This window comes from Ornithorhynchus anatinus, chromosome 5, assembly GCF_004115215.2.
Source record: "Ornithorhynchus anatinus isolate Pmale09 chromosome 5, mOrnAna1.pri.v4, whole genome shotgun sequence".
Lineage (NCBI taxonomy): Eukaryota > Metazoa > Chordata > Mammalia > Monotremata > Ornithorhynchidae > Ornithorhynchus > Ornithorhynchus anatinus.
In genome coordinates, this window is record NC_041732.1 from 21,257,067 (window position 1) to 21,278,649 (window position 21,583).

General features: G+C 54.8%; 1 protein-coding gene across 1 annotated transcript in view; it reads left to right on the top strand.

Annotated features, from left to right (window-relative positions):
- The first annotated feature begins 9,605 nt into the window (after window positions 1-9,605).
- Window positions 9,606-21,583, top strand: part of AEN (apoptosis enhancing nuclease) — a 52,569-nt gene continuing 40,591 nt past the window's right edge. Inside the window, exons 1-2 of the mRNA XM_029066381.1 lie at window positions 9,606-9,685; window positions 19,173-19,229. The gene's annotated coding sequence lies outside the window, so the exon portion shown is untranslated. The remainder of the gene's footprint in view (window positions 9,686-19,172; window positions 19,230-21,583) is intronic.

Sequence of the window (21,583 nt, forward strand, 5' to 3'; positions counted from 1 at the left end):
TAAGGGAGAGGGAGGACAGGTATCTTATACCCATTTTTTCCAGATGAGGAAACTGAGGCACAGAGAAGTTAAATGACTTGCCAAAGGCCATACAACAGGCAAGATGCAGAGCAGGGCTCAGAACCTGGGTCTCTCGACTCTCGGGCCCATGATCTTCCCGCTACTTATTTGTATTTATTTACTTTTGCTGACTATTTATAACTAACATCAATCAGGAGTATTCATGGAGCGCTTACTGTGTTCAGAGCACTGTACTAAAAACTCGGAAGAATGTAATACAACGGAGTTGGTAGACACAATCCCTGCCCACAGTGAATTTACAGACCAAAGGGAGAACATGCTAGACTTGTCAGTTTAAATCTAGGGCCTCCTCCGTTATACTGTAAACTCCCGAGGGCCAGGTATTGATCTGGTGCCTAGCACAGTGTCCTGCATAGGGTAGTGCCTCTCACACAGCAAGCCCTTAGTTTAGTGCCTTGCATTCAAGAGACACGATGTACAGAGCCCAGCACACGATACACAGCTCTCCGCGCACTGAAGCTTCTCATTACACACAGTCGATACTGAATATTGTTCTACTGTGCTCTCCCAAGTGTTCAGTACAGTGCTCTGTACCCAGTAAGCGCTCAATAAATGTGAGTGAGTGACTGACTGCCAGATTGACGCCGATGCAGTATCCCCAGTAAGTAACTGATTCATCCATGTCGGGTGAGCCAACATTCGGAGGGAACCAGTTTGGCAAACTTCTTTTCTGAAGTCACGAGGAGACTGCGGGAGCCTGGGAAGAGAGATTTAATTCGTCTCCTATTGGGGTGGATTCCTAATAACATTAGACTTGGTTTTTAGTAACTATTAGTGACAATTATGAATAACCAGGAGATCTTTAATATCCGATAGATGATTAGGATGGCCTTGGCCAAAGTCCATAGTGCTATGATGGGGGAAAGATGGGAATAATAAAAATATCCCGATGCTAGCCACAATAGCAATAAAAACCCTTTCCTCTCCATCCAAACAGCTACCATGTTAATTCAATCACTCATCCTATCCCGCCTGGATGACCGCTTCAGCCTCCTCGCTGACCTCTCAGCCTCCTGCCTCTCCCCACGCCGGTCCATACTTCACTCTGCCACCCAGATCACTTTTCTACAGAAACTTTCAGGACATGTCACCCGCCTCTTCAAAAAACTCCAGTGGTTGCCCATCCATCTGCGCATCCAAGACTGCTCACCACTGGCTTTAAAAAAACCCACCCCCTTGCCCACTCCTACCTCACCTCACTTCCCTCCTTCTACAGTCTAGCCCACGCACTTCACTGTGCTGCTGACCAAGCGCTTAGTACAGTGCTCTGCACATAGTAAGCACTCAATAAATACTACTGAATGAATAACCTTCTCACCGTGCCTCCATCTCGCCTGCCTCGCCGTCGACCCCTCGCCGACATCCTGGCTCTGGCCTGGAACACCCTCCTTCCACGAATCCACCAGACAATTACTTTCCTCCCCCTCAAAGCCTTCCTGAGAGGGCTTCCCAGACTAAGCCCCATTTTTCCTCATCTCCCTCTCCCTTCTGCGTCACCCTGATTTGCTCCCTTCCCCCCTCCCAGCCCCACAGCACTTAAGTACGTATCTGTAACTTTATTTATTTGCACTGAGGTCTGTCTCCCACCCCCTAGACTGTAAGCTCACTGCGGGCAGGGAATGTGACTGTTTATTGTGATATTGTACTCTCCCAAGCGCTTAGTACAGTGCTCTGCACACAGTAAGTGTTCAGTAAATATGACTGAATGAGTATATGTGCAGAGCAGTCAGTCGGTAACATTTTATGAGGACTTTCTCTCTAAGTAGACTGCGTTATTTACAGGGCCTAAATTAGCTGAACATGAATTCTAGAACAAATCCACTGATTTTTAGGTTAAAAATCGAATCTTGCTGTTATGAAATAACAGGCAGTGAAGAAATGGACTTTGAAATCTCCTCTGCGTCTTCAGCATCCTGACCCTGTTCTCAACACTAGCTACCCTCTAGTCTGTGAGCTCGTCGTGGGCAGGGAGCGTGTCTGTTTACTGCTATATCGTACTCTCCCGAGAGCTCGGTACAGTGCTCTGCACACAGTAAGTGTTCGATAAATACGATTGAATGAATGAATAATAACGGGAGCGGAGAGTCCAGCTAATAATACCAGAACCCACTGACTTCCATAAATGGCTGTCCGAAGGACGGGCTCCAAATTTCTGGGGTTTTTTCCCTTTATTTTACCCCAACCTCAGCCCCACAGCGCTTATGTGCATATCAGTAATTTATTTTAACGTTCGTCTTTCCCTTCTAGGCCGTCAGCTGCTTGTGGGCAACCAACTCTACCAACTCCGTTGAACCGTACACTCCCAAGTGCTTAGTCTAGTGCTCCACATGCAGTAAGTGCTCAATAAACACCACTGACTGATTGACTGATTTAACCGGAGGGAAAGAGAATGAGGTCACCCCAACCTCTCCACAGTGAGACGTCCCCCGTCCCCCCCACCCCCAACGGTCTTCCAGAGAAAAGATGAGGATAGATGAGATTCCACTTGGGCCAGGCACCGGTCAGTCGATTGATGATATTTATCGAACGCTTACGGTGTGTGGAGCGCTGGACGGAATACTTGGGAGCGTACACTAAAACAGAGTTGGTAGACCCATTCCCTGCCCACCAGGAGCTTATCGTCAAAGGGGGGGAGACGGATATTATCTCTCAGTCATTCGGTGGGATTTATTGAGCACCTACCGCGTGCAGACAGCACTGTATTAAGGGCTTGGGAGAGGAAAACCTAACAGAGCTGGTCGACCCCAATCCCTGCCCACAGGGAGCTTACAGTCTAGAAGGGAGAGGTCGACATTATCGGTCAGTCAATCGGTAGTATTCAGTGATATTTATGGAGTGCTTACCGTGTGCAAGAGAGCTCTGTACCGAGCGCTTGGGAGAGTTTAATACAACAGAGTTGGTAGACACATTCCTTGCCCACAAGGAGCTTAAATCTAGTTGGGGGGAGACACGCATTATCAATCAATCAGTGGTATTTATTAATAATATTAATAATAATAATAATAATGTCGGTATTTGTTAAGCGCTTACTACGTGCAGAGCACTGTTCTAAGCACTGGGGTAGATACAGGGTAATCAGGTCGTCCCACGTGAGGCTCACAGTTAATCCCCATTTTACAGATGAGGTAACTGAGGCTCAGAGAAGTTAAGTGACTCGCCCACAGTCACACAGCTGACAAGCGGCAGAGCCGGGAGTCGAACCCATGACCACTGACTCCGAAGCCCAGGCTCTTTCCACTGACCCACGCACTTACTGTGTGCAGAACACTGTACTAAGCTTGGGAGAGTTCATTACAATAGAGCTGGTAGGTCTGATCCCTGCCCACAAGAAACGTACACCCTACAGGGAGAGACAGATACTGGAATGAGTTACCAAGAGGAGAAATAACCTCACAAGACTGAAATGGAAATTCGGGAAAAACTCAAAATAGATTACAAAGTACTACTGTACTGAGCGCTTGGGAGAGTCCAATCCAACAGAGTTGGTAGACAAGTTCCCTGCTCACAGGGAGCTTCCAGTCTAGACGGGTCCCCGGTCTGGGTGAAAGTCGAGATCCCGGAACAAAGAGGTTGCCCCATCATGAGGAAGGGTGGGTGAGGAGCGCTTTCAGAGAGGCGATCTGGGGACAAAGAATGGGGTGGGTTGGGAAGGTGGATCCTGGATCTAGGCCGCCGACCCGGCTCCAACTGTCCCCAGAAGTTGGGGAGCGGAGCAGGGGGGACAGAGGGAGGGGCTCCCCCTGTGAGATTCCCCCTTATCTGTGGTCCAGGAAATGAGGAGGAGTTGCGGGGGTGGCGAGAGCAGCTCTGCTGAGGTGGGAGATTTCCAGCATGCCAGTCCCTCCCCCCTCTCCCCCAGAGCCCCGCAGTCACGAACTCTCTCTCAGATGACCCAGCCACATCGCTGGGAGATGGGAGACATTTTTCACCGAGGGAAAATGTTATTTGAGAATGAAGTCTCAGGCAAGACTGCGGCAGGGCTGCGGGAGGAGGGAAAAAAAAAGCCCATAAAAATTAAAGCCCGTGGAGCATTAAGTGTAATTTCCCCCCACCCAGCACCAGGAAGAAGATGACCTTCTTGAGATTTCCCCTGTCTAGCAGCAGACGCCCCTGCCGAAGAGAGAGACAGAGCAGCATAGGTCTCACGCCCGGCCTTCTTTCCACATTTCCCAAGTCTGCTAATTACCTTGTTCATGACCCTCCGGCCCGCCCCCACCCCCACCCCCCGGGGTTCTCCCCCCAGCCAGCCACGGGAACAGAGGCCCAGTTGCCCAGGACCGTGTCTGCCGGGTCTGCTGCCCGTTAGATGTCACGAGCATGGGAGTTCTCATCTGTCAAACGATTTGCTGCAACTCCACCCTAAATGGTGGCTTACAGAGGCCGCCCTGTGCCTCTGCCATTTTGCCTCGAAAGGCTACTTTGATGGATTGGACAGTAATCTTGCCAAAGGAGTGATTTATTCTCGAGACCCAAAATCAGAACCTTTCCACCGAGCGTCCCCGGGAGGAGCCCTTGTCAGTTGTGCTGAGCCGTCTCTGGAGTTAAAGCAAAGGAAGACCGCACGTCTCTATTTACCGAGAATCTTGGCACCTGACAATTCCTTCCCTATTAGGGGTTGATTTCTCCAATGATTCGGGCCCTAACAAATCATAACGAATCCAGCCGTGCCGCCTTCTCCACGGACACGGGAGTACGACGAAGCATACATCGAGCCACTCCAGGTACCAAGATGGTCCCTGCCTTTGTTCTCTAGAGCCAATCTCTACTTCTGCTCCAGCTGCTCTCCAGAGCCCCAGACCTACTTAAAAGGCTTTGTTTCTTGGGGAACTGAGGATGTCCGCCCAGCCCCGACTCCATCTGGAGAAGTAGCGCGGCCCGATGATAAGAGCTCGGGCCCGGGAGTCAGAGGACCGGGTTCTAATTCCGGCCCCGCCACGTGTCTGCTGCGTGACCCGGGGCAAGTCATTTCATTTTTCCGCGTTGCCTCGGCCGGAAAATGGGGTTTGAGACTGTGAACCCTATGTGGGGCGGGGACTGTGTCCAACCTGATAATCTTGTACCTTCCCCAGTGCTCAGTACGGTGCCTGCACAGAGTAAACGCTTAAAAAAAAAAAAAAGAAATAAGGAAAAAAGGAAGGTGCCTGCACAGAGTAAACGCTTAAAAAAATAAAAGAAATAAGGAAAAAAGGAAGTAGGAAAGGAAGGAAAAAGAAGATCCTGAAATGGCAATGGAAACATCAACCGGGGGTTGACACAGAGTCGGAGGAGTGGAAAAGAGGAGAAAGATCGAGGACAGCGGGAACTTGGGGGGTCGAGGGACAAGCGTCGTATTGGGAAGAAGGGGAAATCGAGGAAAGAGAGGACGGGAACAAGGGGCAGAAGGATCTCCTGAGTCCACGGACTGGTAAGTGAAAACAAAGGGAGGTCAAAGGGAAGTGAGGGGGGCGAGGGGGTCGAAGAAGACAGGGGAGAGGCCGTGTCTGCGTGGATGGGTGAGTGAGTTTTTCCTGAATTTCCACTTCAGCCTTGTTAGGTTAGGCTATTTCTCCTAGCGTCTGTAATTCATTCTAGTATCTGTCTCCCCCTGTAGGCTCTAAATTCCTAGTGGGCAGGGAACTGGTAGTGGTGGTGGTGGTTTAGACCTTGTGGCCTACCAACTCCAGAGTATCGTACTCTCCCAAGCGTAGTACAGTGCTCTGCACACAGCAAGTGCTCAATAAATACCTCTGATTGTATTTTGGTACAATACGATACTTATTTTGAAGCCCACTCCTCCCCAGTGAAGCTCCGACCCCAGGAAGCTTCACCCGGGGACGAGGCTTCCTGAGATTTCCCGAGCCATTTCTCTCCTCGCCCTCCCCCACCCCTTCCCCCGACCCCCATCCCCAGAAGAAAAAGCCCTTGCCTGGTTCTTCTTTTGTGACTGATGAGAGGCAATATTGCCTAATGGATAGAGCAGAAGGACCTGGGTTCTAATCCCGACTCTGCCGTTTGCCTGTTGCGTGACCGTGGAGTGGTGAGTTAACTTCTCTGTGCCTCAGTAACCTAATCTGTCAAATGGGAAATAAGACTGAGCCTCATGTGGGACAAGGGCTGGGTCCAACTTTTTATCTAACCCTGCGCTTAGTACAGGGCCTGGCACATCGTAAGCGCTTAACAAACCAATCACTCAATCAACATATTGACAGAGCGCTTACTGTGTGCAGGGCACTGCCCTAAGCACTTGGGGGAGTTCAGTTCAACAGAGTTAGTAGACACGTTCCCTGCCCACAACAAGTTTACCGTCTACCATAAAAAAATGACCAAATACCATAAAATATAATATCCAACAGACCTAAATGTCAGACTGCACAGCCCCTCTACGGTCTGTCTGCGAAGTATGTTAGAGTGGAGACGGGACAATTTGGCACGTGGGAAGGGGCAAAGAAAAGAGGGAGGTGGAAAACGGACGGGCTGAGTGAAAAATCGCACCTCAGATTTAAGGGGGCTGAGCTGAGGTTAACAAGGAGATTTTTAGTCACCCGTTAAATCCCACTCAAACCTTCCACCGCTGCTGAGTTGCCCCCTGAAGACTTTTTTTGGTTTTGTTTTGTTTCGAATGGTATCTGTTAAGCCCTTACTATGTGACAGGCACCTGCGCTGAACCCTGAGGTAGATACAAGCTAATCAGGTTGGACCCAGCCCCTGTCCGACATGGGGCTCGCCGTCTTAAACCCCATTTGACAGATGAGGAAACTGAGGCCCAGAGAAGTGAAGTGACCGGCCCGAGGTCACACAGGAGGCAAGTGGAGGACCCGGGATTAGGAAGCAGGTCCTTCTGACTTCCTAGTCTGTGCTCTATCCACTAGGGCATGATGACTTGGGAAGAAGCCAGTGGGGGTGGTGGTTTAGACCAGAGAGTCAGAGGGATCCTGTTGACTGGCCGACAACCCATCGCCACCGGTCTAGACCGGCTCTGAGCTGGGAACGCTCAGCCCCTCAGCACTTAGGAAGATACCTCTAATGTATTTATCTGTATTAATGTCTGCCTCCCTCTCTCGGCTGTAAGCTCTCTGTGGGCAGGGAACATACCTACCCACTCCGTTTAGTGTACTTTCCCAAGTGCACGCAGTAAGCACTCAGTAAATATCGGCGACTGACGGACTGATTGAGTGAACCGTCCCCCTTTACCTCCCCGCCACCGCACACACGCACACACAGATTATTCTCTGCCTGGTTTTCCAGTCTCCATTGAAACAGATAACCCAGATTCCCAAGAAACCCACTTACCCGTTTCCCCACGAACCAAGAGCTCTGGCCTCTGAAGAAATGGACCTTGTCTAACGGGGTTCACGGGTAGGCTGGGGAGCGGGGGGATTTGAAAAATCGTGCCTCCTTCTCTGGGGGTACAAAACAGGGAGTCACCTTCACTCTTTCGTTCCGACCTCTTTCCCGTACGTAGACGAAATAGCCGGGACGGTGGAGGCGAGGGGAGGGAAGGAGAAAGAGAGAGAATGGAGGAGGAGGAGAGAGGAGCGAAGCGAAGAGGGACAGGGCTGTACTGGTTCGGAGTTGCAACCCGGGCTTCCTGAGAGCCCTGCAAGGAGGGGTGTATCAGTGAATAGGGATGTCACCAGCTCCTCAGAGACAAAAATCAACGGTATTTATTGAGCACTTACTGGGCGCAGGGCACTGTACTAAACTCTCGTTAGAGAAGCAGCGTGGCTCCGTGGAAAGAGCCCGAGCTTGGGAGCCAGAGGTCATGGGTTCTAATCCCGGCTCTGCCGCTTGCCAGCTGTGTGACGCTGGGCAAGTCACTTCACTTCTCTGTGCCTCAGTTACCTCATTTGTAAAATGGGGATTAAAACTGTGAGCCCCACGTGGGACAACCTGATCACCTTGTATCATCCCAGCGCTTAGAACAGTGCTTGGCACATAGTAAGCGCTTAAAAATACCACTATTATTATTATTATTTCAACAGAGTGGGTAGACGCGTTCCCTGTCCATAAGGAGTTTTTAGTCCGGGGGGGGGGGGGACAGACATCAGTATAAATCAGTAAATGACAGGTGTATACAGAAGCGCCGAGGGGCTGGGGGGGGGGGGGAGTCTCTATTAAGTGCTGAAAGGGGAAAAAAAATCCAAACGAAGAGGGAGAAAGGTTAAACATTAGTGACAGTGTGTGAACCTGTAGGAGTGCATCCGTACCTAGTGTCATCTACCATAAACAAAGGACAGCTGTACGGGTAGAGAGATGTACACCCACAGATGTCTGTGCTTGTGTACCGCCTGTGTGAGTGAGAGAGAGATGGAGGGGAGAGAGGAGAGAAAAGGCAACAGAATGAATTTACAAATAACTCTGTGCCTGTGCCTCTCGATACACGTATGATTGGGGGGGGGGGGGCATTTCCATGTATGATGAATGTTTGGTTTTCTGCCATCTCCGTGTTTCTGAGACAGTTTCTCTGCCTTCCCGGTGTATTTCTCCCTGAATCTGGCTGGGTCCCTGCCGGTGGGGGCTTGGGGGGTGGGGGGTGGATCGCGTGTACGTTTGTCTTTCAGAACGGGGTAGATTCACGGGTCTCTTTTGGGGGTGAGTGTGGGTCCGGGTGCGTGTCTGTGGGTCCGGAGTCGGGCCGGCCGGGCGGACCGGAGGGGCCGCGGCCCATCAGAGAGAGGTGTCGGAGGGACTCGCCGTCTTCCTTTGGAAAACGCAGGTTGGAAGCGGTGCATTTCTCTTCCCTGGGCGGATGGGCAGGGGCGGCCTCCGCCCTGCAGCCCCCTCCCTCCTCTCCCCCGCCCGCTGCCGCAGCCGGGCCCGGGCCAGTCCTCCGCCCCGACCCCCGCCCCAGCCGGGGGCTGGGGGGGGGGGCGACCAGAGGGAGAGGGGAGGCTGCAGACCCCCCCACCCCCACCCCCATCCCTCGGGGACCCCGGCAGACGAGCCCCCCCGGGGGGGGGGAAAGCAGGGAGGGTGGCATGAAGGTGGGCGCTGCTGACATTTGCGATCCGTTGCCATGGGCGCCAGGGAGAGGGGGGTGGTGAGGGGGGTGGAGGGGGGGTGGGGGGGGTGATGGGGGGTGGGGGGGACGACTTTTGTTTTGAAGTGGGGTTATCACCCCCCCTCCCCTCCCCTCCCCCCTCCCCCCCTTTGCAGATGACGTCATGGATGTCCATGGCAGTGACAGGCCACCTGTGGGTTGATCGGGGGCTTTAAAGAGACAGTTCTCCGGCGGGCCCCGGAGCCGGCCCTCTCCTCTCCGTGCTGGCCACCGGCCGCGGGCTGCGGGCCACGGGCCCCGGGCCCCGGGCCCCGGGCCGCCCCCCGCTCCCCTCCGGGCCGCCCGCAGGACCGGCGGACGGGACGCCGCAGACCCCCCCGACCTACACGATCGGTCCCCAGACCCACCCACCCCAATCCCCCCCCTCTGCCGCCGAGACGGGCCCCGTCCTCCTGCCCCGCACCCCTCCTCGGTGGGGGAAGCTCCCGGCAGGGGCGGGGGGCGTGGGGAAGGGACCGGGGGTGGGGATGGGGATGGGACACACACACACACACACACACAGACCCTCCGCCCCCTCCCCGAAGACGGGAAGACCGAGTCCCACCGGGTCCGGCCCCGATCCAGGTAAGCCGGGCGGGGGGCGAGGGGACAGGGACACGGCGGGGGGTGGGGGAAAGGCCGTCCTCTGGACGAGGGAAAGAGAGAGAGAGGAGGGAGGGTCTGCCCGGGGTGGGGCGGGGGGCGGAAGGGGGGGGGCGACCGCTCCAGGGGTCCGGTCTCAGAGGAGAAATTGGGGGGCAGAGAGGGAAGAGATGCCGGGGGGCCGGGCCGCCCCAAGGGGGCTGGGGGAATTGGGGTGGGGGCGGCGGGGGTTCTCCCCACAACTGGGGGTCCGGGCACCTCCCCGGCCCCAGTCCCCATCGGGTCCCCACCCACCCAGGAGGAGGCCGGCCGGCTGTCCCCGTCCGGCCCCTCCACTCCCGGCGGGCTCCCTGGAGGTGGAGGCCCAGGGCCCCCAGACCCCGAGAGGAGGAGGACACCCACCCGAACGGGACGGCCGCAGCCTCAATCTTCCCCTCCCCGCTCCGACCACCCCCGGCCTCCTCCCCAGGCCCGGAGGGCGTCGGGACCCCCCCTTTCCATGGCTCCCACTTGTCGCGCAAGGCTCCGTCCTCCAGACCCCCCCCCCCCCTTCCCCAAACCCACGCAGAGACCAACCCGGCCAAACAGCTCCCTCCCGCAGGCTCCGACTCCCGCCCCCCTCCCCAATCCCCTTGCTCTTCTCCGGCAGAGAGGCAGGTGAGGGGCAGCGGGGGCACAGGGGCATCAGCGCTTAGAGCAGCGCTTGGCACGTAGTAAGCGTTCAAAAAAGACCATCAGTATTATTCATCATCGTTATTATTATCGTCCTGGGGGTCCGCGCCCTCCCGCCCGGATTCCCGAAGGGGGGCTGGGGACCGTCCTCTCTCTGCCTCCCCCCGCCTCGACCCCCTCCCCGGCTTCCCCGGAGAAACGGCACGGAGGAGTGGACAGATCGCGGGCCCGGGAGTCGGAAAGGTCCCGGGTTCTAATCCCGGCTCGGCCCCTGGTGGGGCCGGGTGACCTCTGGGCAAGTCGCTTCGCTTCTCTGAGCCTCCGTTCCCTCGCCTGTAAAATGGGGGTGGAGACGGTGAGCCCCAAGTGGGACTGGGTTCCGCCCCCCCCCCCCCAGATCTTTTGCGTGCATCCACCGCAGCGCCTAGTACAGTGTCTGGCACCTAGTAAGCGCTTAAGAGATAGATACCATCGTCATCATCATTATTATTCTGATGATGATGATTCTTCCCCGGGCGGCCTGGCCGCTGGATCTCTGGGAGGGGGCATCGGGCTGGGACCTGGTGGGGCGGGGGGCTTCCCCTCCGGCAGGACCCCTCCTCCCCCGAGCCGGGGGGCGCACGGAGACGGGACCTCACTGCCCCCCCCCCGCCCCGCCGGCCCCTCCGAGTGCGGGGTCAGCACCGCCAAGGTCGGGCAGCGCCCCGGTCACCGCCTTCGACGCTGCTGCTGCTGCTCATTACCCTCTTTGGTGAGCGCTTACTATGTGCCGGGCACCGTACTCAGCGCTGGGTGGACCCAAGCAAATGGGGTGGGACGCAGTCCCCGTCCCCCGTGGGGTTCCCGGCCTCAATCCTCTTTTGACGGGTGAGGGAACTGAGGCCCAGAGAAGGGAGGTGACTCCCCCAAGGTCACCCAGCAGACAAGTGGAGCGCCCACCTCCCAGGCCCGGGCTCCGTCCACTACGCCGTGCTGCTTCTCCGCTGCCCTGGGGGACCCTACTTGTTTTCCCCGCGGGATCCCCACTGTGGAATCCAAAGAGGGGCCGGGAGGGGGACTCACACACAGACACTCGGACCCACACACACAGCCCTCTCCCATCCCTGGAACTCCGTCGAAAGTCAGTCGATCAATCGACGGTATCCTCGATCGAGCGCTTACCGTGCGCAAAACACTGTACTAGGCGTTTGGGAGATTAGGGTACGACCGAGTTGGCAGACCCGTTCCCCTGCCCACGACGAGCTCAGGGTCTCGAGGGCAATAAATTGACTTTTCCTCATCTCGATTCCCCGGGTGCGAGGCCGGGGGGTGGTGATGCACGAGGAAGCCGTTATTTCCTCCGGGGAAGACCGTGAAGTCCCCGCCGAGGCCAGTGCCCAGGCCTGCCTCCGTCTCCGTCTCCGTCCGGGGGAGGAATGGCGGAGGTGCCAGAGAGGAAGAGAGGAAACCCCGTTGGGGGGCGAGCGGGGTTTGCAGGGAGGGAGTTGTAGGGAGGATTCGCCAGCCGTGAGGAGTTGAGGGAAGAAGTTATTTTTAAACCCACAGTCTCTTGCACCAACAATGAAAGTCAGGAGAGGTAGAACACAAGTCCCCGTTCTTTCCGTCCCGAACCGAGGAAGAACTCTAAATTTTGTCTATGGGCTGTACAGAAGGGAAGGGTTTTCATTTATTCGCATTTCGCTTAAAAGGGGAACGGAGGGAGGAGGACGGAATGTCAGGACGTAACAGTCACGATTAAGTCAAAGGGGTCCGGATGAGAATTGGGGTGGCGCTAGGGTATGAGCCTTAATGGTGACGAGGGCAGAGTTTGGCAGTGGGGTTACAGTGCGATCGTGGGGGAAATGAGCAGGAGGTGAGGCTGAGCGGTAGGGTTGGTTAGGGGTTACAGTTAGACTACTCTGGGTTGCTGGGGCAGGTATAGGTTTGGAATAGAGTCGAAGGGGGAGAGGCGAGGGCAGGGTGAAGCCAGAAGGTTGGGTTTAAACTGGGACTCTGGTGGTGGGTTAATCCCAGGGGTTTCGGGTTAATGAAGAGGGACGTGGAATTAAAGTTAGAGACGATGCTCTTGTTTTCGTTTCAGTCTCTCAGAAACCAGGACCAACACCCGCCTCTCCCCCTCCAGACAGACACCCTGCAGGGTATCCAAGAAAGGGGGAAATAATTGACCTCCTTCGGTCGAGATCGGATGGGGGGGTGGGGGTGGATTCGGCGGACAGAAAGTCAGCACTTGCTAGCCTTTTCAGATATAATCAACAACAATAATAATAATAATGATAAGATATATTTTCCTCTCCTAAAGCACCACTGTATATTTCCTCACCCTTTCCCACAGGCGCGGAGAATCAGGCTTTTGAAAGGAAACGTTAATGCTCTCACCTCTCACAACTGCCGAGTCCCCCAACTTTTTCCTTTCCCTGAAGTAAATGTCCCAGTCCCCTATCCCCTCGCCTTCATCTTTTTCTTCCACCATCCCCGGCACCGCCTCGTTCACTCGGAGATGAACCAGGTCCGCTGGGCATCCCGTCTGTAGGAGCAGACCATCTCTAGTCGAAACCGATCGAACGTTGGTCTGCCCAGCTCACCGCAGTTTGGGGCGGGGGCGCGGCGGGGGAGGGCGGTCCAATATGAACCTTGGGGGAAGACGGTCATCAGGCCGGGCAGAGCCCTCTAAGGGCTGCTCCCTGCCGAAAACCTGTTGGGAGCGATGGGCTTTCAGCTCCATTTATGGGTTATTAATAATGACCTTTGAACTCTGGGACCTTGCCGGTTGCTTAGTAAACCTCAGTAGACAAACCCCCCCACCCCTTTCGCTCCTCTGTCACCCTCCGGGAGGCAAAGGCCTTTCATCCCGGCTCCGCCCCTCCCCGTCTCCCCTCCAGCCATCTCTCTTGCACCCCGTCTCCATTCCAAACTAAATTTTCTGTCTGCCTCCACTCTGAATTTGAGGCTGATGATGTTCTCTGTGGGCCGACTTGCGTGGGGAAAGGAAAATTTGCAATGAGGTCGCATCTTCCTGGAACGCCGCTCCCAAGGGGGTTCGGCTATCCATCCTTATAAGAAGAGACAGGCTGGCTGGGCAGCGTGCCCATTCCCCCTCCAGGCTCTCCCTATCTTTTTGAGTATCTGTTTTGGTTTCCAGCCAGAAAAGGCTGGGCGAGCTCCCTCCCTTACCCTGGTACGGATTCATCAATCCTCTAGGGCATCAATCCCTGATAGCATCACTACCTACCGCCTGGTAGCAACACTGGCTGATTTCTATTCGCCTCCAGCCTGCTCGTGTTTACGGGGCTGTTTCCCTTTCGAGGATAGACCTTGGGGCCCCATTGGTCAGAGAGGGAAGAGGGTCTTCTCACTGGTTGGCAGCCATTGCCTGGCCAACTAATCAGAGGGGGCCACCTGTCCTCCTCCGGTTGGCTGAGTGGAAAAGGCTCTCAGAATTACGCTCCTCTGGCTGTTCCCCAGCCACCAATGGAGGGATTTGAAATCTGAGGATTGTTTTTCCTGGCCCAGATTGTGGGGCACCTGGGTGGAATTACCAGTGCTGCCTTTAAAAAATACTTTCTATTCATACGCACACACACACACGCACACCCCGCCCCACCCACCCACCCACGCCACGGCTACCGTTCTCTTGAGCGGGCTATACAACTAATTAGCAATCAATACCAAACGACAAGAATCTAAGCGACAACCTAAAAACTCACTGCCATTCCATGGTCTCCACCTCTCCCTCACCTCCGCTGCCACAGAAACTTCAGGGAATTTCGGGCACCTCAAATAATGACTCCGTTTACCCACCTGTTTGGGGGGGAAGAATCGTTCCTTGACAAGATGGACCTCTGTGTCATGAATGTCCAAAGTGCAGCTTCCTGTCTACCAGCAGGTGAGGAATGCTTTCTGCTCTGTGAAAGAACCGTGTCTAATTCCGCCTCTGTATTTCTTCTCAGCGCTCAGTACAGTGCTCCTTACACGGTCAGAAAGACGCATAGTAGTAGTAGAAGTAGTCTATTTTAAGCACTCACTGTGTGCAGAGCCCTGGAGTAACCAAACGGCTACTGCTTCTCCTCCTCTTGCTCCTCCTCCTCCTCCTACTTTGGCATCCGGAGGCCCAGATGCCCAGATCCTGAGTCAGGATCCACCTATTAGGTCCTTGTGGCTCTCCAGCTTGTTCGCTCTGGTCGGGTTTGGCCCTTCGGGAGGCAGAAGGAGGCCGTTCTTTTCTGCCTCAGCTTAACACTCCTCAAGTTCAAAGACTCACCCTGTCCCTTCTTTAGGGAGTGGGCAGAGGAATGGCAGGCTGTACTGGGGCTGTTTCATTTCCTTTTTAAAAGGTACCCACGGCCCCTGATACGCACGTGAGTACAAAACCCCTTCCTTACGGGGAGCTGCTCTAGGCTCTAGGCTGAGCTCAGCGTAATGGTGGACGGAGACCATCCAGGCCAACCAGTGAGAGCTCAGGGGAAGGCTTTAGCCCTCCTGCTTGTCTGGTGACAAGCTGATCTACCCGTCTGATCCAGACCTGCCTCCCGCCCAGAGATAGGTTTTAAACCTACTGCCCAGCGCAAGGGAGGACCCACGAAAACACCAGAGCCCTTTATTCTTCTCACGATTCTGCACCGAGGTGAAGTTGGGTGGAAAGTAACACCTTGAAAGATGGCTGTGCATTTCATAGAATTTAATACGGTGGTTTTGTTTCTTTGTTTTGTTTTCTGGTACTTGTTAGGCACTTACTATGCCTCAAACACTGTTCTGAGCGGTGGGGTAGGTACGAATCAGTAAAGGGGGAAAGAGTCCCTGACCCCAGTGGGGCTCACAGTTTGAAGTAGGAGGGAGAACAGGTATTGAATCCCCATTTTACAGATGAGGAAACTGGGGCACAGAGAAGTTAAGTGACTTGCCCAAGGCCACACAGCAAGCAACTAGCAGAGCGATTGGCAGAGCCAGGATCAGAACCCGGGTCCTCTGAATCCCAGGTCCGTGCCCTTTCCACTCGGCCGTGGTGGTCAGTAGTTACGTTTCCCATCCATCTCGGACGTTTATTCTCCGAAGCGCTTTCCCGTTAATCACGTCCTTTGTCCTCTCGAAATCGCCGTGGAGCGGAGAGGAAGAGGAATTAGGAGCACCCCCATTTTAGATGAAGACACCGGGGCAAGGAGAGGTTAAGTGGCTTACCAAAGTCACGCAGCAGATGAGGAGACAAACTGGGAACAGAGGCTACCAACCAAGTCTCCTGACACCCAAGCCCATGCTCTTTCTACCGGACCCGGTTGCCTCCCGGTTAACTGTCGAGAGGGTTTGGGTGGTTCCGTGGTCACAGCTCCCTCTCCCGCTGTGTAAACATTATCCCTCAGCCCACTGATGCCACCCTGTAGAAACGAGCTGGTCCGGGCCCGAAAAGCTGGCACCGAAAAGCTTCTAACCCGCTCCAAACCCTCTCTGGCTCCGCAGCCTCCCTGAGAGGCTGTTCCATTAAGACAGTTGGGAGGGAGAAATCAGGAGCGGGAACAAGGGATAGGAGGAGGAAAATTCCAGGGTCAGCCTGGATCTTTCCGGGGGTGCCTGGGTGTTTTTGTTAATGAGAAGCAGCCCATGTGTCGCCCTTGAATATTTTAGCTGACTTCCACACATTCGCATCAACCCGGAGAGCCACTGCTACATTCTCCAGCTTCTCCTGCTTCCCTCTCCAGCTTCTCCATATGGCAGCCGGGCTGGCTTGGGCAAGTATCAGGGATGACCTCTAGGCAACACACATGTATGTGTATGTGTGTGGGGGGCACTGACTTCCACCGAACGCGGTGGGGTGCGGGAACGCCGCCCTCACCTTTCGGCCACACTTCATGAATGGTTCTTGGGGTCCTCTTCTCCCCACTCTGAGTCAAAGCCTGAGGCACTCCGGCCCTGACTCCGAGTCCACCGGGTCCCCTCTTTGCTCCCAGAGGACCCGACAGTGGACTGGGAGGCCAAGGGGAGAGTCAGGGGCTTGTTCCTTGGTCCTGAAGAGTCTGGAAAACCCTAGAGTCTGGCCATTCAGACCCGGGCATTTTCCACTGGAGCACTCGCCATACGCTCATGGTAGTCAAAATGAGCGCAGATAGAACGATTAGCATCCTGGGATGTTCCATTGAAACGGAGTCCCGTCATCACCTTAAGAAAATGACAGGGCTCATCCCCAGGATCCATCCAACCGGAGATTCTGCTCCTTCGGTGGTTTCAAGATGCCTAGTGAAACCCTGTCCTTGATAGTTAGGGTAGGGACTATCTGATACCTCAAAATTCCCCCTTCTAATAACTGTCTAGTGTGGCTGCATCTAGGCTCAATCTTCTAAACTCACGGGGTCTTCACAGAATGGCTATGAAAAGGGGAGAGATGGTGTGTGTTGGGCGGGGGGGTGTTTGTGTGTGTACCAAATCCAACTTCGGTGACTTTGTTGTGACTGGATGTGTACGGATGTTATTGCTTGAAATGTCCCCCACCCGTTGGGGCCTTCCCAGTTTCCCCTCTTCTCATCCCTCAGGGTGGCATCGGCAAAGGCACCTCGGCGGCTGCCCATTTCAGAATTAATCCGGCCGGTTTATCCGGAGAGAGGCGCCGGAGGAAGCCCTGATCTGTGCTTCTCCGAGGGGAGCGAGGGGTGGGATCCTGACTGTCTTCCCAGACGCATGAGAACCCCTGGGGCACAGAAGGGCACCCAAGCCATGATCCACAGAATTCAAGCGGAACCATCCAGAGGGGGAGGTGTAGGGCCAAATGATCTGGATAATGGCCTCAATCCTCAGATTCGCTCTACTTGCCGACCCGGCCATGATTTCTTCCCCATCTCTCTCTCTTCTCTACCTCTCCTCCGTCCCTACTTCCCCTTGGAGCTGGCTTGGGGCTGATGTTTGGGTCCTCTGCCCCTCAAGAGGAGGTGAAGATAGGAGGTCAGTAGAAAGGGAGATTGTCTCTTCTTCCAGGAACCTTGGCAGAAGATCCTCTGGTGGATTGGAGAAGGGAGGGGCACACAGTGCACACAGTAAGCACTCAATAAATGCCATGGATTGATGTGGAATGCCCCCTCCCCCACTTCCTCTCCCACACCCTAGGGCAACAAAGGGATGGATGCTGAAAGTGATTTCCTCAACTCGCTGTAGTCCTCAAGACTGGAGTTCTGTTAGGACTGGTTCCTGAGAGCCAGACCTTCATTATTATTATCATTATTAATAATCATATTTAATGAGTACTGTGTGCAAAGCACTGTACTAAAACGCTTGAACCTCTGTCCCCTCCGGGGGATCCCCAAGCGAGTCCCAACCCAACCTGAAATAATAGAGCTGAGTAGAATGCAGCCGGAATGAATGAAACCAGCACCCCAACAGCTGGGCTGGGCCAGGGTTGGAGAAGCCTTGCGACCAAAGTTCCCTGGATGTTCCGGGACCCCTCCCAATCCCCCTTGGAAGCATCCACTCCTCTGGGAAGGATCTGCGTGGGCGGCTCCATTGACCCAAACATCCCCCTCCTCCCTTACCCCCGAAGGGAGATAGAGCACCAACTAATTGTTCCCATGGTTACGTGGCACAGTTTGCACCGAGAGAGCAGCGTCACCCATTGCTGTCACAAGGTGAAGGGGGGAGGGGTTGGGGGGAGTGTTGTCGTGGAGGAAACCATGGCAACTGAAATTGCTCAGGGCATAGCTGGGAGTGGAGAGGCCAGAATCTAGGGTGGGTCTGTGCTTGTGTGTTGGGGGGGGTGGGGTACGATGGGATTGGGGGTGAGGGGAATCTGCTTGGACACAAAGGGCCCAGTAGTGGTTCTGTTATTCTCCCCCCAGAACCCTTCCCGCTCAAACCAAGGCTGTAGCATCCCCGCCTTTCCCTGGCAAGTCAGGGCTGCACTACCATGGGTACAAAGGGGACTCAATATCAACTGAGCCCGCACAAACCGAGGCCCACGCAGCCTTCCTAGACGCCTCTGGTCCTGATCCGCCAGAAGTACGCTCTTTGCTCGGACTCGGAGAGGATGTCCTTCTCTCGACATCTCTGATGAGCCCCAGATAGCTGCCACGTGGACCTTTTATCAGGAAGGACAGTCTTTTTGGTTTCCATAACAAAGAGAAGGGATGAGCCCGAAACCGGCCTTCCTTCTCGAATGGGGCTACTGAGTCCAGGCTTGGAGATGAGGTGAGAGCTACGAAACTCCACCGCCAGCCTGGCAGCCTGCCAGCCTCCGGGCCCCTGGGCCTGTTCTCCGTGGCGGAGCCCCAGAAATGAAACCCGCGGGCATCATTCCTGTTCCACACCCAACCCTGGTCCTGGAGGTTCAGGAACATTCCAGCGTTCTCCCTAGGGGAGCCCCAGCTTTGGAGCTGAGTTGAAGGGTGTGGACATCTCTTCCCCTAAAACCCTACTTTGCCTCTCTGTCCCGTGGACTGGGAAGGTTGGATGCAAGGGAGACATTCCAGGCTAGGCGGAGATTCTGGCCAGCCCTGATTCTAGGGGACCTCGGCAACCTGGAGGACCACGGGCGGTCTCTCAAACTGGTCTGACTCCTTGGCCCCATGCCTAAGCATAAATAGGTGATGATTTGGGCACCCTGAAGTCCTCTATTGGTCTGCGGAGGGATGTTGTACAGATCTCACCCACTACCCCAAGGGTTGAACTGAACTCAAGCTGGACCGATAGTAGAGGGGGTGAGCCTTATTATGCTTCCCCGGCAGCGGGTACTCGGGAGCACAGGGTGCAGATGAGATTCCCCACTTTCTAAAGGAGAAATCCACCTCTGATTGTGTCTGCTGTTTGTTTTTTTTCTTCCCCCATGCAGTCATCTTCAATCGGAGGCTCGATTCTAGGACCTACCTCAACCTCCCCTGAACATCTGGTGAGTATGCGGAGTCCTTGCAGGAAACCCCCCTGCTGGTTGGGTGTCCGGGGCTGGTAAACATGTCACCAGGGTGTATTTCCCTGGGGCTCAACGGACTCGCCAGGTCTCAGCTCATTCACCGAGAGCAGACTCTTAGGGTGGGACACCAGACAGCAGCAGGAAGGAGTTAGTGTGAGAAAGCAATTAATTAGCTGGACTTTTGGCTGTTCTAAAGTGAGTGCAATTTTACCTGCCATCTGCTATCACCTTAGAGAGCACAGAGGATTAGAGAGATAGAAAATAAAACCCCAGTGAAAGGGGTGAGCGATGGGCCTGTCAAGTTTGGAGAGAGAGGATTTGGGGGGAGGGGAAGACTGATGGGAAGCCTAATAAAAGGCCTACGGGTGTCAGAAGGGTTAGCGGGAAGAGGCTAGGACCTCATCCTCCCCAACTCTTCAAGAGGAATCGGGGGGATGGATGTAGGTGAGACTAAAAGGAAGTTCCGTGACAGGATTAAATGCAAAATGGACTGTGTGGGTCAACTCCAAAGTAGAAATCCCTTCCCAGTTATCTCTGCCCCAGGGTGGAAATCCCCAAATACAGTGTTCCCTAGAAATCACCGGTTTCTACCGACCTCTGGCCACTGCAAGATTCCAACTTGCTAGGAGCTGTCCTGGGGAGGAGACGGGGGTTCCCATGAGGCCCCATCTCCCTGGGGTTTCCTGGGATTTGGGAAGGGTGAAGTGGCAGAAATTTGGTGATTGGTAGGATGCTCGATGGGCTTTTCCAACCCACTACCCCTACCTCACACGCTCCCACCGCTCTTCCCCAGCCCTTAGAAAGCCCAGGAAGCCCAACTGCTCCTGTTGCTACAGAAGGACACCATCCTAGTGGCCAATACCGGCAACAATCTGACCTGATAGTCGGTAGGCTATGGAAGCAGCAAGCTGTGAGGGGCTCCTCACCACTGTCCTGCCTCTGGGACTCCCTCCCCACCATCCCAATCTCACCATGTCTTCCAGCTGCATAGGCAGCTTTTCCCTCTCCCTGGACATGATGAACAGCAGACGCCCGGGGCACTGGTGCCCTCTGCTTTCCTCTCCCTCTTACCCCAGTGATGACCTAATAACCTTAGGGGAGACCGGAGAGCCTAGCTAGGCCAAAGGCAAAGTAGATGTCGAATGTCAGTTGTGTTATTCCCGTGCTGCGTTGCGATGCAACACACTGGTCTCTGCTCTGACAGAGAAATAGCAAACAGTTGGGCCATTAAGCAGCAAGGAGATCTACTCCGGAAATGTGCTGTCTCGAGTACAGGACAGAGAGTTAGCTGGGGCCAATCGTCAATGCAGGGCAGGAAAAGTACCTTTCTCTGGGATGCTTTGTTCCTGCTTGCAGTCAGGGGAAGTGATTAATCAATCGACCGATCAGTGGCATTTATTGAGTGCTTACTGTGTGCAGAGCACTCTACTAATTCACGTAGTCATCCAGCCCTCTGGGTTTAGAATTGTATCATTCCAGGCCATGGATCCCTCACGTTACTATTAGATCCCGAAAGGTGTTAAGGGAGCTCAATCAATCTCTCTGTCTCTCTCCCTCCTCTTTCTCCCTCTCTCTCTCTCTCTCCCTCTCTCCTTTCACCCCTCTCTCTCCCCCTCCACCCCTCTCTCTTCTTTCTCCCTCTCCGTTACTTATTGCGTCTACAACACAATCTGGATTCCCTTCTCCCTGCCCACCTGAAACCTTTCTTCACCATCGGGGCTGGGGGAGGGGAGGGAGAGGGAAGGTGAGCGGAACAAAAGAGAAAAGCTCAAAATTAAAAAGACAAGGAATTAAAAGCAGTAGCGATAGCGGAGGGTAATTATCCCTCAGCTGCAGCTGAAATACAATTAGGGCCACGCTCTCTGAGCCTCCGGGATATTGTGGCTTCGGCTAATTAAGGAGCGGATATGCAGTGGGCCCCCAGTCAGGGCAATTAGAGGCCGGGCCAGGCTGCGGGAGGCCTAATCACATCCCAGCCCGAGACCCACGGCGGGGGGAAATGAAGGAGGGGACGGATGGGATGGTGGTGGAGGAGCTGCTGCTGCTGCCCTGGGGAGGAAGCCCAGCACCCCCGGGGGGTTTCCCTGCCGGACCAATCCGGGATTCATTCGATAGTATTTATTGAGCGCTTACTATGTGCAGAGCACTGTACTAAGCGCTTGGAATGAACAAGTCGGCAACAAGAGGATCCGGGATCCTCTTCCTCCTCTCCCAAACTCCCTCTGGGGGGTCGGCCTCGGCCCGGGAATGCTCTGGGCCCTGGAGGCTCGCAGCTGGGTCTGGCCAAGCTAGAGTCTTTCCTGCCTCAACCCAGAAATCCCTTCTGTTTCTTC